This window comes from Callorhinchus milii, unplaced genomic scaffold (assembly GCF_018977255.1).
Source record: "Callorhinchus milii isolate IMCB2004 unplaced genomic scaffold, IMCB_Cmil_1.0 Scaffold19, whole genome shotgun sequence".
In the NCBI taxonomy this organism is placed as follows: Eukaryota; Metazoa; Chordata; class Chondrichthyes; order Chimaeriformes; family Callorhinchidae; genus Callorhinchus; species Callorhinchus milii.
The window spans coordinates 2,642,727-2,655,766 of record NW_024704760.1 but is presented as its reverse complement, the minus strand read 5'-3'; the positions used below and the strand labels follow the sequence as shown (position 1 = coordinate 2,655,766).

The window sequence follows — 13,040 nt, the reverse complement described above, 5'->3', positions numbered from 1 at the left end:
ATAATCATCATAATAATAATTTGGTCACTCAACCCACCACTGTTTGTGGGTCACTCCTGTGTGCAAGATATGTGAGGGAGAAGGGATTCATGTCGACTATACGTATGTAAGAACACAAGAATTGCTGGACGAAAGAAGACCGAGGTCCATCCAGTTTGCCTTCCAGCATCCTGGCAGTCGAGTTTACTTGCCAAGTCCCAAACTGTACTTAAACTACAGTATATACTATAGCACCGGCACGGACTAGTTGGGCCAAGCGGTCTGTATCACTCTATGTGATAAAATCGTGCAGGATTGTGGAAAACATTTCATTTTCCACAGTTTCACACATCAAGAAAATTGGAGAAAGTTCGAAAATTTTCCAAATATTCGGTGTGACCTTAAATTTCAAGATGCAAGATCTTAAGGCCGAGACCGTGAGGAATTTTCCGGTGGCCTCCCAGCTAGACATTGGACCCTGGTGTCTCCGCCTCAGTCCTGATCGGAGCCAGATATCTATCCCTCCAGCCCATTTAAAGGAGTCAATCGATCTGTCTTTAACGACAACAACAACATATCACATGTGTATAGCGCCTTTCACGTCGGGAGTAAGTCCCAAGTCGCTTTGTCTGAGTAAGACAACTGGCTGTGTGCGACCGGCTGCCACGTTTCGCCCACAAAATACACAGTCAATTCACTTTACAGTGTATCCTGTGAAGCGCTTTGAGACGTCCCAACGACGTGATAAGGCGCTGTATATATCGAATGCAAGGATTAAGGCACAACAAATGCCGACATCCACCAGCAGGCTGATGCCAAGCCACTACAGGCAATGACAGGCCGGCTTCTCTACCTTGGACTCGTCACCGCTTCCCACTCGACCCCTGTTGACTCTACGAGCCAAAGCCCTCGTCTGAAATGCGCGAGGAGCAGGAAGCGAGCCAGTATTCCCGTGGTTATAGCTAGTAAACGAACAACCCGACCCAAACACGGGGGAAGCTTCCCGAACGGGGTCACAAGGTTGCGGAATCCAATGTTAAAGGGTCAGCAGTGTTCCCGTGCTGTGAGGCAGCCACCAGAGATCCGAAATCCTTCACAGTCTCGGCCTTAAGGTCTTGAAATTTAAGCTCACGGCGAGAATTTGGAAAACTCTCAAATCCAGTCTGAAAAACCGGGACTGGATGAAATTGGCCCACGGTCCCAATTAGTAACATGGTAATTCTTGGTCTGGTTTGGATATGCGTAAGCGCGGGTGATGGGTTTCTGCATGTGTCAGACACCAGGCTGACCAGAAACCACAACGACTCACTTAACTCCTCGAGCAAAAATTTCTGGAAGTAAGAGCAAGTTCAGGTGAAGTGTCCCAGCCTAAAATTACTGCTGTTGTATCATCCTACGTTGGCTCTGAGACATCATGGGTGCTCATTTTCTCTTCCTCCTACGAGAAATTGGCTTGCCTTGACTGGGTAACTCCCCTTTCTTCCCTGCCCCTCCTTACAGCAGGAATCAGGCACTGCTGTGAGATTAAATACTCAATGGAAACCACACGTTTAGCAAACTACAGACTTTACAGAGAGAAATACCATTCTTGAAAGAACATTCTTGGGTGAAAGGGAAGGGGTTAGCCAAAGGAGTGAAAAACAAACAGTTTCAACCAAGACTTCCAAACGGTTAACTATTGTATTAGAGAAAACAAACATACAAAACATATACTCCTAAAGTTTCCAGAAACAACTGATCCATTCAGCGTAAAACAGTAAATAAAAAACTATCAACACAACTTGCGCTCAATCGGGAAGATCACAAGCCTAAAATCCACACGTGTAGGTGAAACTAATTCGACCTAGGAATCGAACGAGAGTTCTGATTTCTTCAAACTGTCGTTTTCCTTCCCCGACAGCCGATGTCAATCTTTCCAAGAACAGTTAAGTACTTTAACAAAAAGAGACGGATTGATTTTCTTTTTGCAAATTAGTGACAGAGCTATACATACGGATAATTTCACCACCACCACCCACCCACCCACCCAAAAAAAGAACAAGGGATCTATTACCTTCAACGCACGGAGGGCACAGTGCTGGGTTACTCAGCTCTATCAGGTGTTACAAACCTGCGTGTATTACCTCTGAGTGTAATGAGCCGAATAGGCTGGAAGTGACTGCTTAAATAGAGTGATGACTCATCAGGTGCAATGACACACAGTGTTGCTTAGACTCTGATTTGAAAATGATTTGCTAATTTTATTTAAATGATGATTATGCGTTGAGCTGCACTGGCAAAAAGGGGTGCAAAGCCAAAACAATCGCCGGGATGAGTAATTACTCTTGACCTTACCTTCCTTGACCTTGTATTTAAGTTCCTTTTGTAGGAACGGGACTTGATGAAAGCTTTTGATTTCACAAACTGCACCTTACCAGCAGCGGAAAGGTTGCAATTTTATAAATTACTTTGCTGGATCTTTGAAGATTATGGGGTCCAAAAGAAATTGCGGTATTTCTAAATGCATTCCATTCCTTTATTATCACCAGTCATTTAAGAGTATCACAATTCTGGCTCGGATAAACAAATCAATTATCCTGGTTCTTCTACTCCTGCGCCAGTCATTTATTCACTGGACGCCGGTGAGCTTTGCTCTATAATATATATTCTTTTCTATCGAAAAAGAGGTCAAGTTAAAGGAAGCAAAAGAAAAGGCATCTTAGAATACACACGTACTTTAGCAGATTGAAATCCTGCCTTTTCACTTGCAACAATAACTATTTGCTTTTATACTGTGTGTGGTTCACACAGGATAAATAACAATAATAATAATAACAATCCTTGCATTTGATACAGCGCCTTATCATGTCTTCAAGATGTCTCAAAGTGCTTCACAGAATGTATTGTAAACTGCATACTTTGTGGTCAAAATGTGGGAGCCAATTGCGCACAGTCACGGATTGAGAAACCACAATTTTTGGGGGGGCAGGTGGGAGGGATTATTATTATTATTATTATTAAAGCGATCCGCTAAGCAATCAACTAACAACTGGGTTGCTACTTACTGCTAGGTAAGCAGAGGCTTGTGCGGAGCAAGGAAACTTGCTTGATAGGATAGCGTCACGGAGTTCTGCTGTTGAGAAGAAACACGGTAGCCTTCAGGGAAATCCAACGGAGTCCAATTCACCGACTGGGGCTTCCTGACCAGCGGCAACCAATAACCTGGCCGCCCGCTCACCCGCTCACCCGTGCACTCGGCCACCGAATAGCTAGAAGACATCCCAATCGCCAAGCTTGCCTGTGGGTGTGTAAACCTGCCAGCCTCCCTATTGACGCGCTGTAATCTGATGGGCGCATGTCAGCACTGATTCCCAGAGCTCTCGCGTTGTAAAATGCGGTAGCTGGATGAAATTTGGACCCTGGACAAAATATAAGAAAATCCCGGTAGTAAATTAGCTGAGTTCTGGCGCGAGGGAGACAAGCCAGGAGGACGGGTTAGCCGTCCCACAAAACGTGCCTGGTTCCATGCTACTCCCGTGCCAGTTATTCACTGGAGGCTGGTTAGCTGATGAGGTAAGAGGTGGGGAATGGGATGAGTTGGGTAGCCTCTTTCAAAGAACTGGCACAGGCACGATGGCCCAAATGGCCTCCTTCCATGCTGTACGGTTTGGCCAAGAAAGGTTCCTCCTTGGTCAGACTCATGGCTCAACAGGTTTTCCCCCGAAGCTACTCTTCTCCTCACCCCTCAGGGACCTTAGTAGTGAGGTCTGCACTTGTTGACCATCTACCCCTCCCCTTCCTCCCTCGCTCAGTGTCCAACCCCATCCCTGTAAAGCGCTCCGAGATATCACCCAACGTGAAGGGCTCTGTATGAATGCAAATTGTTGTTGCTGTATAGGGAGGATTGGACATTCTAATGCACAACACACATTTAGAGACACCTGTTGTCTTTGTCTATGTTAAATGCTGAAATGCATCGCTCTTTTCGGCACTCTGCTTTTCGCTCTAAAGGGTCCGAGGTAGAGGGGAGAGAGAGCAGGAGAGTGGGATGACCCAGACAGCTCTTGTGAAGAAAAACATCAGCACAGATGTGCGTGGTTGGGGTCGAATAACCTGTATCTGTCTGTAACGCTCCCTGGTTCTATTTGTCAATTTATTTTCTGTCCTCCATCCCCTCCTCCTCCAACCCGCAAACGTTATAAAAGTTCAGGGAAATTAAAATACTTATCAACCCCTGACGGAGGTGTTTAGAAAACTGTGAGTTGACGAAAAAAATATGTTCCAAGTCTAAATTTAGTGACTGATGGCTGCTTTCCAAACCCAAACCAATATAAAGAATACGCTAAACCCATTGTAATGCATCTATATATATTGCACACATAAATAAATAGAGGTGTGCCTGTCTTAAATTGGTGTTATAACGCCATTTCTATCTCGCTCCCTCCTCTGTTTCTCATTAAGGTCTGGACCTGCTTCCCATTTGGATTTGATAGACTTATGATTCCCAGCTCTAGCTCCAATTCCTTTGTTTTATTCAATGTTTTATTCTCCTTATTATCCACTGGGTCAATTTCTGACCTTGAAATCGAATACGTTTCTGATGCGGATGAGACTCTGAACAGGAAAATGGGATGTTAGCCGGAAAAATAGCTGTCGGCGACAATCTAAGGCGATGCAAAATGAGAAAAAGAGACTTCAGGGAATTATAATAATCAATAATAATCCTTGCATTTAGTGCAGCGCCTTTCAAGTCAGGAGGACGTCCCAAAGCACTCCACGGGATATACTGTAAAATGGAATGACTGTGTTGGCGGTAGCCGATTTTCACACAGGAGCGTTCCACAACCAGCCGTGAAGTGAATGAGCCATGATACTTACAGTGGATACATTCAAAAAAAAAAACTTTGTTCAGTCCATCCTTGCTTAGCTTTCGGTCACACAATGCGATAAATGGGCAAAGACAATTCTTTAGACTTGAGAAATCCGCCTCATCAAGAGAGATAAGCGGTTTATACAAACAAACAGAAAATTCGGAATTGTTTGCGTCCTGGGTCAATCAGAAATATATCGCCATCTTTTAGCCCAGGTTAAACAGAAGGCCGTTCCACCTAGACCTTTCAAAACAATATTGTGACCACAAACAGATCCATCTAGCTGCAATATTGATGGTGTCGACATTGCACTATTGTCCAATCTGAAAGACTTGTGTGTCCGCGTGCGTGTCTGTGTTTATAGCCATAAGTGGATCTGTAAACGACTGTTGATATGACAAGCATATTTATTGGAATTAAAGGACTATTCTGATTACAGAATAATAACAAGGAGTGTGTGTGTGCGTGTGTGTTGAGCTGTTTCCTGCATTGGGAACATTGTTTGACCTGAACAATTGATGAATGTCAATCTAAAAGTTCCTAGACAAGGATTAATCGCAGTGCAAGCCACCTGGAACGATTGGATTGGATCACTTTTTTTTTAATCCTGAAAGACATCTGTAAACTCGCCTGGAGGTCTTGCCATTTCCAAAGAGAACAAGCCTAACTTGCTTAAATTACAGTAATTAACTCAGTGGCTGTCCTGCCTCCAGGCCAATAATACCTCTCCTTAGATTGTCAACACAACTGCGCAAAGCATTCTAGGTATGTTCTGACCAATATCTGACAAGTTAAACCAGGTAAGGTCTTCTGTGGTTTTTTTTTGCTCTGCCCCTGCTGTGAAAACAACCTTTTCACTCTTTTTTCACTTCTTATTCTCGATCGCTCCATCAGACGACGGTTTAGTAAGTTATTTACCAGCTTAGGTTAGCAAAACGATTTCAGAGATGACACGTACCTTCCAAGAACAGTCACTACACCTGACCGTGCTTCACCTGCAAAGGCACCGATGAGCAGTAAGTGTGAGTGTTCTCTTTCCTTTTCTAAAATTTCAAATCAAAATGAAAGGTTTATACAGTCCCTGGGTCTGTTCAACATCATCCGGTGCTGTTGACCCCAAATGCTAATTGTGGAAGCTCTGAGAGGAAAAGAAAGAAGAAATTAATAGTTTAGCAATAATAATAATAATATTCCTTGCATTCGACATAGCTCCTTATCGCATCGTTGAATACATTGGAAAGTGGATCGACCTGTGTATTCTGTGGGTGAAACACAGCAGTGCCCCGCAAACAGTGGTGGATTGAGTAACCATATATTTTTTTCGGGGGGTGGGGAAGGGGGCAATGGGTTGGGAGGGGGGAATTATTGCCCCTGGATAGCGACCTGTCAATCCGGCAAAATGTTAATGAAAATGTTAAGGTCACAATGTAGGTGCTTTGATTTTCCTCCTTCACCTTATCCTTTCCGAAAGGGAGTGGTTAACCTTCTCTACTTGTTTAGCTTATTGTGTCCTTTGCTCCAGCTGTATTTATTGTTACCCAGGATGGATGAAGGCGCCTTGAGATTGAGATCAACATGTCAATATTTTTCAGTACACTCCTCTGTTGGTTTCGTGGGCGAGGATTTGTGCCATTCGTCTCCCTTTGGTCTTCAAACTTTGATTCGGACCAAAGTTCATTTGTTTCTGAACTTCTCTCCTTGTCGGAATTATTCCCCTATCAGTTTCACCTGTTGGACTTCTTTGAGGTAGATTAATCGATACGCTTGCGATAGAGCAACCGCCTCCCATTAAAGAGAACACAAATTTGAGCGCCAGTCAATTCTTTTCCAGGCTCTCCACACTTAATAACCTTCCTACCAAGTTTCACCTTCAGATGAAATGAGGGACCAAAGTTCAGACTTCTCATTAATTGGCAATGCCAACAAGACATGGGTAAAGCTTTGCCAATATTTGACCCATTTTTCTCTATTGAGAGCACCTTACTCCTGTAGCTCAGGGGTTAGAGCACTTGCCTCGCAAGCGAGAGACCTGGGTTTGATTCCCGGGCAGGGCGAAACCTTGGGCAAGTTTCCACATGCCTCGGTTTACCTAGCAGTAAGTAGGAACCTGGCCGATTGCTTTTCCGGATGTAAGAATTCCTTCTATGGAATTCAAAAATATGAAAACTATCCCATAGGCTTTGCCATTGTAGTTAAGGTTTCAAAAGAAAGCATTTCTACATTATCTATGGCTATCGATGACACTGTCCGGAAAAAAAAGGATGTTTCTCCTGGTGTTCTGGCCAATAATCCATCCGGTAATTTGGTCAGTCACCTCCTGGCTGTTTTGTGGGACATTGCTGTGCGCAAATTGGCTGTCGCATTTACCCTAAAATACACAGTCATCGCACTTAGCAGTAAACGTTGAGATGTTTCAATGTTGTGGTTAGGCGCTGGGTCAAATGAAAGGACAATTATTAAAGAACATTTTCTTACATCGAGGAAGAGGTTAAAGAGGAAAAAAGATCATTTACTAATTTATATACACTTTGGAGCTCCATCCCACAGTCCCTTCGCCTCGCTCCCATCCCTGGCCTACTTCAAGGCTCGTCTCAAGACCCTCCTCTTCGACCGAGCCTTCGGTCACCCAGCTACCACTACCCTCCCTGCCCTCCACCCCTCCTGATCCTAACGTCGCCCCCAGCTCGGGTCCAAATCCAGCGCATTGGGATGTCCTCCCGATGTGAACCGCACTGTGTAAATGTCATTTGTTGTTGTTATGCATATCAGGAGAATGTCTCAAGGTGCTCTACACTGGGAGTCCAAGTTCCACGGCATTTTCTGATTTGGCAATGGACCTTCTAAAGTGTGGCTTCTTTGGTATGCGTACAGAGCACACACAACCACATAACATTGTCACCCAGAGCCCTTATCTGGAGTACGGGAAGAGATTGAGGGTGAAAGTGTAAAAGGACATGCTATGTATTTCTCATTAATCTATCGTTAGTGGCAATATAGTCCGTGATTCATTTGAAAATGTGCAATCCTTGAACTCAGCAAGCAATAAATAGACATTGATGGGTTAGATGCGAGTTTGGACTCCTATCAAACCATCCTTCTGCATCAGTTTGCACTTTGGATCATATTTCTCAACGATGCTTCGTATCACATTAACTTCATCGGGATTGATAGCGACTCAGGGGAAAATACATTAGCCGGGACAACACCAGCTCACTCCAGCTCGCTACTGTGGACGTTACAGGAAAAGGGTGCAAACTGCTCGAGTTACCGATGGGTAATGGATTTACAGGAGCTGATGTGATGGCTCATAGATGTATAAGTACTTCTAGGAACGGAAATCATCACCACTAGTAGAAATGAACTGCTTTTTGAAAGTTGCCTCATCTCTCACAACATCTCTACGATCTGCAAGGACCGGTGATCAATCACCGGTTACCCAGTGTGTTGTTGGTCGTTGCCAATGACAATATTCTCTTGTTGGCTGAACGCTGGCTTGTAAGTCAAAGAGGGAATCTGCAATTTTCGCTACTAATCTGCTGTCTCTCTCTCCACTGTACCTAGGAAAGCTGAACCAGGCAATGGAGACCCAAACACAATTTGGAAAGCCAAGGTAGACTGGAATTGTTTGGGGTTTGGGTTTATTGATGAGTAACTGGATTTTACCAGCATTAGGTGGGCTTGTTATTTCAGATACAACACTCACTTGACCCAAAATATGTAAAATGATAGTTGTGTGTGAGTGTGTTTTGTCATGTGTGATCTTTCAAGTGGAGTTGCACAGTGGATGCTTCCTGAAAAGTGTAGCATTCACATCAGCTCTTGCTCGCAGTGTTATTGTCGATCAATTTCCTGCGGTTACTTTCACCTGTCGAATTGTCAACATCGAGGACACAATGAATGGCATAGCTTTCGCTGGCTTCCACGTCAGTGTGGAGTCTGCCGTTGAGGTTAGGGTTCAATCAGAATTCTAACTACAACACTTACTGCAATGCGAAGCGGATATGACTGAAACCCTAAAAAGTAGGCGATGAACTCAATCATTTTTCACGGTTCCATTTCAATGTTGTGTCGTTTTCTTCACTCCGTATGGAAACTAACAAGGGAGGCGGGGGAGAGGGGAGTTATTTATATCATTGCCCATGACCCACCCGCCTCTGTTTATTGATAACCATTAGGGCACTCTGTATTTTATGATAAGCAAAGCATCAATATTTTGATAAAACATTCATAACACGGCCACCAGTCTTTGACTACGAGGGATTGCAAATAGCATTTAGCTGCAAACTTAAAGCAGCCACGAGTCTAGCAGAGAGGGTTGAACAACACTGAGATCTCTTAGCAACCCAGACTTGTCCTTTCTTTCAGTGGGCGAAGTAAGATTTCGGCCACAAAATACACGGTCAATGCACTTCACAGTAATATTCTGTGAAGCGCTTTGAGACGTCTTGATAAGGAGCTCGATCAAACGCAAGCATTAGTGTTATTAATCACTAAATATTTTACCCAGTTTGTGCGTTTGATCAGTTTCATTGAAACAAAGACTTGGCATTGCTTACCATGGTTTTCCCCAAAAGTTGCACAATCTTCAGTTTCGCTCCCATCAAGGTAAAAGGTGGAGAAGATTTATTTCTCCTCTTCGAAACACCGGTGGAGACGTCACATGAAAAGAGTGGAAAACTTGTCAAGGAAGCAAGTTGCGAGAACAAAGGGTGGAATTTTTATTCCCCTCAACCTTTGCTGACAAAACATCTCCGATAGTAGTAAACAAGGGGAACAACACAAGTGAAGAAACTCAAAACACAAGGAAGGGCAGCGGGTGGGGGAAACATCAGAGATCTCAGATGGTTGGAATATCTGCATAGATTAGGAGCAAAAAGACAATTAAAGAACAATTTTAGTTAATTTGGGAATCATTTTAAATTCCAAGACTGCTTTCTTACAGAAGTTACCTGGGAAGCATTGCTGTAGCTTTGGGCTGATGTGTAAGATTGAAACAGGTCCCGTGATCCAACCCAAATGATCTTTCATGTTTTTTTATATTTAATAAAATACTTAATGTTATTGAATAATTTAGGGCGCGTGAAAAGAATTCAGAGTGAACATAGTTTCGGATACGCCAAAGTTTGGGGTTTGTGGAAATCGATTTTACGATAGACGCCAGGAAATGTTTCCGTACGCAGAGAGAAATTAACAGCTGGAAGAGGTTATCACTTAGGGTGTCGGATCCCAGGACACTTGACTCATTTAATGGTTCGATGCTGTAATGGAAAGAGTAAATCTTATCATGGGCACTAAATTATTCAACACCGTTAAGTATTTTTTTTTTAAAAATAGCTTTTTTTTTTAAGCTGTCCGGGACACTAACCCGCTTGAAGGGCGCCATGTAAATGCAAGTTGTTGTTGTTGAGTCGGATTGGCTTCCTGGAAGGATGAGGTCAATTGGGCCAACCATAGATTATCAGAACTTCTCTCGAATCCTTTGGGTTATTTATGCCCTTGAGTTCTTGCGAGATCAGTGGATGGGAAGGTTCAACAAAGGTTGGAGCGAGATAGAGAGATAGGGAGATAGAGAGAGTGAGAGCAAGAAGGAGGGCAGTTTAATGCCAGGTCTAGACTTTCCTTGCAATGTAGAGCAAACCTGTTTACTGGTGAAACTGTTTACTGGTAAAATACTGATGTGGCAAACTGCTCACTACCTTTTGAACTAATATCATGAGCCCTACAAAGAACCTGGACCGTGACAAAGTAATTTGGAATTTTTACAGAGCCTAAACTTTTGCTGAAAAATGCATACACAATATAACCGGTAGATAGCAAGAGCACGAAGTGAGTTAAGGGTTTGGGCTGAGATGTGCCCTTGATTAGACAACACGCGTTCAGGCGTCTTATCTCACAGCGTTTAGAAAGTTGCGTGCTCGGAACATTATAACGAATGAGTCTAATGGGATAAACATGGGTGGACCATGAGACTTTGAACCGCAATTAATATAAACTCCGCTAATAGTCCGTGTGACAAGAAGAATTGGACTCAGTGTCACTCATCAAATCAGCTGAACGATACAAGTCACAACAGTCACAGGACTCACAGAGGCAGGAATTGGTTGTGTTCTCCCAATGGTGTTGTCCCGCTCTGTTTGACCAGGGACTTCAATGAGATCAAGAGACAGGCTTGGAATTTCCCAATTGTGCAGCATGTCTTTACTCCTCTCCATTTCTTTATCTTTTGTTAAATAAAGAAAACAAAGAACATTGCGCACAGCAGTGTCCCGTAAACAGTCGTGGCCAAATTATTTTTTATTTAATTGCATTTTTGAGGGGATTATTACACCCAGAAAAGCGAACCGCCATCCGGGTTCCTACTTACTGCTGAGTAAATAGAAAGGTGTGGTGTAAGGAAACGTGCCTAAGGTTTCGCCCTGACCAGCCCGGGAATCAGACCCAGGTCCTCTCGCTTGAGAGGCGAGCTCGCTATCCACTACACTACGGGGACTTCACGGGTATGAACGCTTCAAGGTTATGGACACTGGATTGCAAATAGAAATGGGAACAAGGCAAGTTGGTAAGAAGACCTTTTATCTAAGATGTACAGATAATTCCTGTACTTGGGGAATCTCCGTAGGAGTCAGACAGACAGACACAAACACAGAAGACACAGGCAGACAGACAGACAGACAGACAGACTCACTCACACAGACAGACAGACACACTCACACAGACAGACAGACAGACCCATATACACACATGCACACACAGACAGACAGACACACACAGTCAGACACACACAGTCAGACAGACAGACAGACGGACAGGATCTAACACAGGCAGCCAAGCCCGTCACTGTGAAGGGAAGAGACTTGGGCGAAAGGAGCAGGTTTTTAGAAAAGTTTATTTTTAAAGATCATTTTTTTTAAAAAAAAACCAGTATCAGTTTTGATGACAAAACACGTCGACATTTCATTCATAATTTTGTGCCAAGAATTGACTTTGGAAAAAAATGTCTCGTGTGTTTGACGCAGCACCTTTCACGTCAGGGGAGTGCCTCAAAGCACTTTGCTGCATTGTTAATCATTTAAGATTTAACAAATACATTTAACAATATTTAATAAATAAACATTGACATATACACAGCATATCCTGTGAAGTGCTTTGAGACGTCTCAACGCCGTGATGAGGCACTAATGCAAGGAGTATTATTATGATTATTATTATTAATATTATTATTTTGGCGGCTCTACCACACAACCTACTGCTGTGCTGCAAATGCACATTTCTATGGCTGGCTGTACCTCCCCCCAGTCAAAGTAAATATCATAACCGTGCTCCAAGAGAGAAAAAAATATAACTTTGCATACATTTTGCTCAACAAATGACTTTCATAATAGCTCGTCATTGTGGAATATTGTTTAGGCAGCAGCTTCTTCTGTTTAAGTTAATTTGGGAGCTGAATGAAATGGAGCATTTATTTCAATGGAAAATATTGACACTGGTTTTAAGTACAAATGAATGTCATGACCTCAAACAGCATGGGCTGTGCCTGCCTGTGGGATGATGGTGTGCGAGTACGTGTGTGTGTGTGTGTGTGTTTGGTGGTGGTGGGTGGGGGGGTGTGGGGTGGGGGATGGGGGTGAGGAGGAAGCGTGACTCAGAGTGGTCTGAGCGTTGGTAAAGAACTTGTTTACCCACAAAACAAGAAACACTCGGCACTGCCAACGAAGAATTACTTTCCACAACACTTCGTCAATTAGTGTTGAGGCTCAGGCACCCGCCCCCATCCTCACTGCTAACCACTGGAAGCCTTGGATACAGCCATCAATAATATAATAATATAATAATAACCCTTGCATTTCGTGTCTCGAAGGAGGACATCTCAAAGCACTTCACGGGAATTACTGTAAAGCGCAATGACTAGCGTTCCGAGACGCTATTCGTGAATGGCAAGCAAACACAAGCTGTTGTTGCCATTGAATATTTTCTAGGTGAACCATCTATTGACCGCCTATCTAACGTGTACATGAAAAAAGCTCCCTCGTTCCTGGTCACTTCATTCTATTTTTAATCTCCCGAAAATGATAGCAATAGCAGTTGACCTCTAAGAGGAAAATCACCTTTTTTTTCTGTTTTTCCCCTCTCTCTCTCCCTCTCTCTCTCCCACCCCCCACCCGCCCCCCCCCCCACCCCCACCCCGCTCTTTTTTTTTTTGCGCCACAGGTA

The 13,040-nt window shown here is 43.6% G+C and overlaps 1 protein-coding gene across 1 annotated transcript in view; it reads right to left on the bottom strand.

The window, feature by feature from the left end:
- Positions 1-2,101, bottom strand: part of LOC103182477 (solute carrier family 26 member 9) — a 31,571-nt gene extending 29,470 nt beyond the window's left edge. The window contains exon 1 of the mRNA XM_042342244.1: positions 2,033-2,101. The gene's annotated coding sequence lies outside the window, so the exon portion shown is untranslated. The remainder of the gene's footprint in view (positions 1-2,032) is intronic.
- Positions 2,102-13,040: the final 10,939 nt, after the last annotated feature.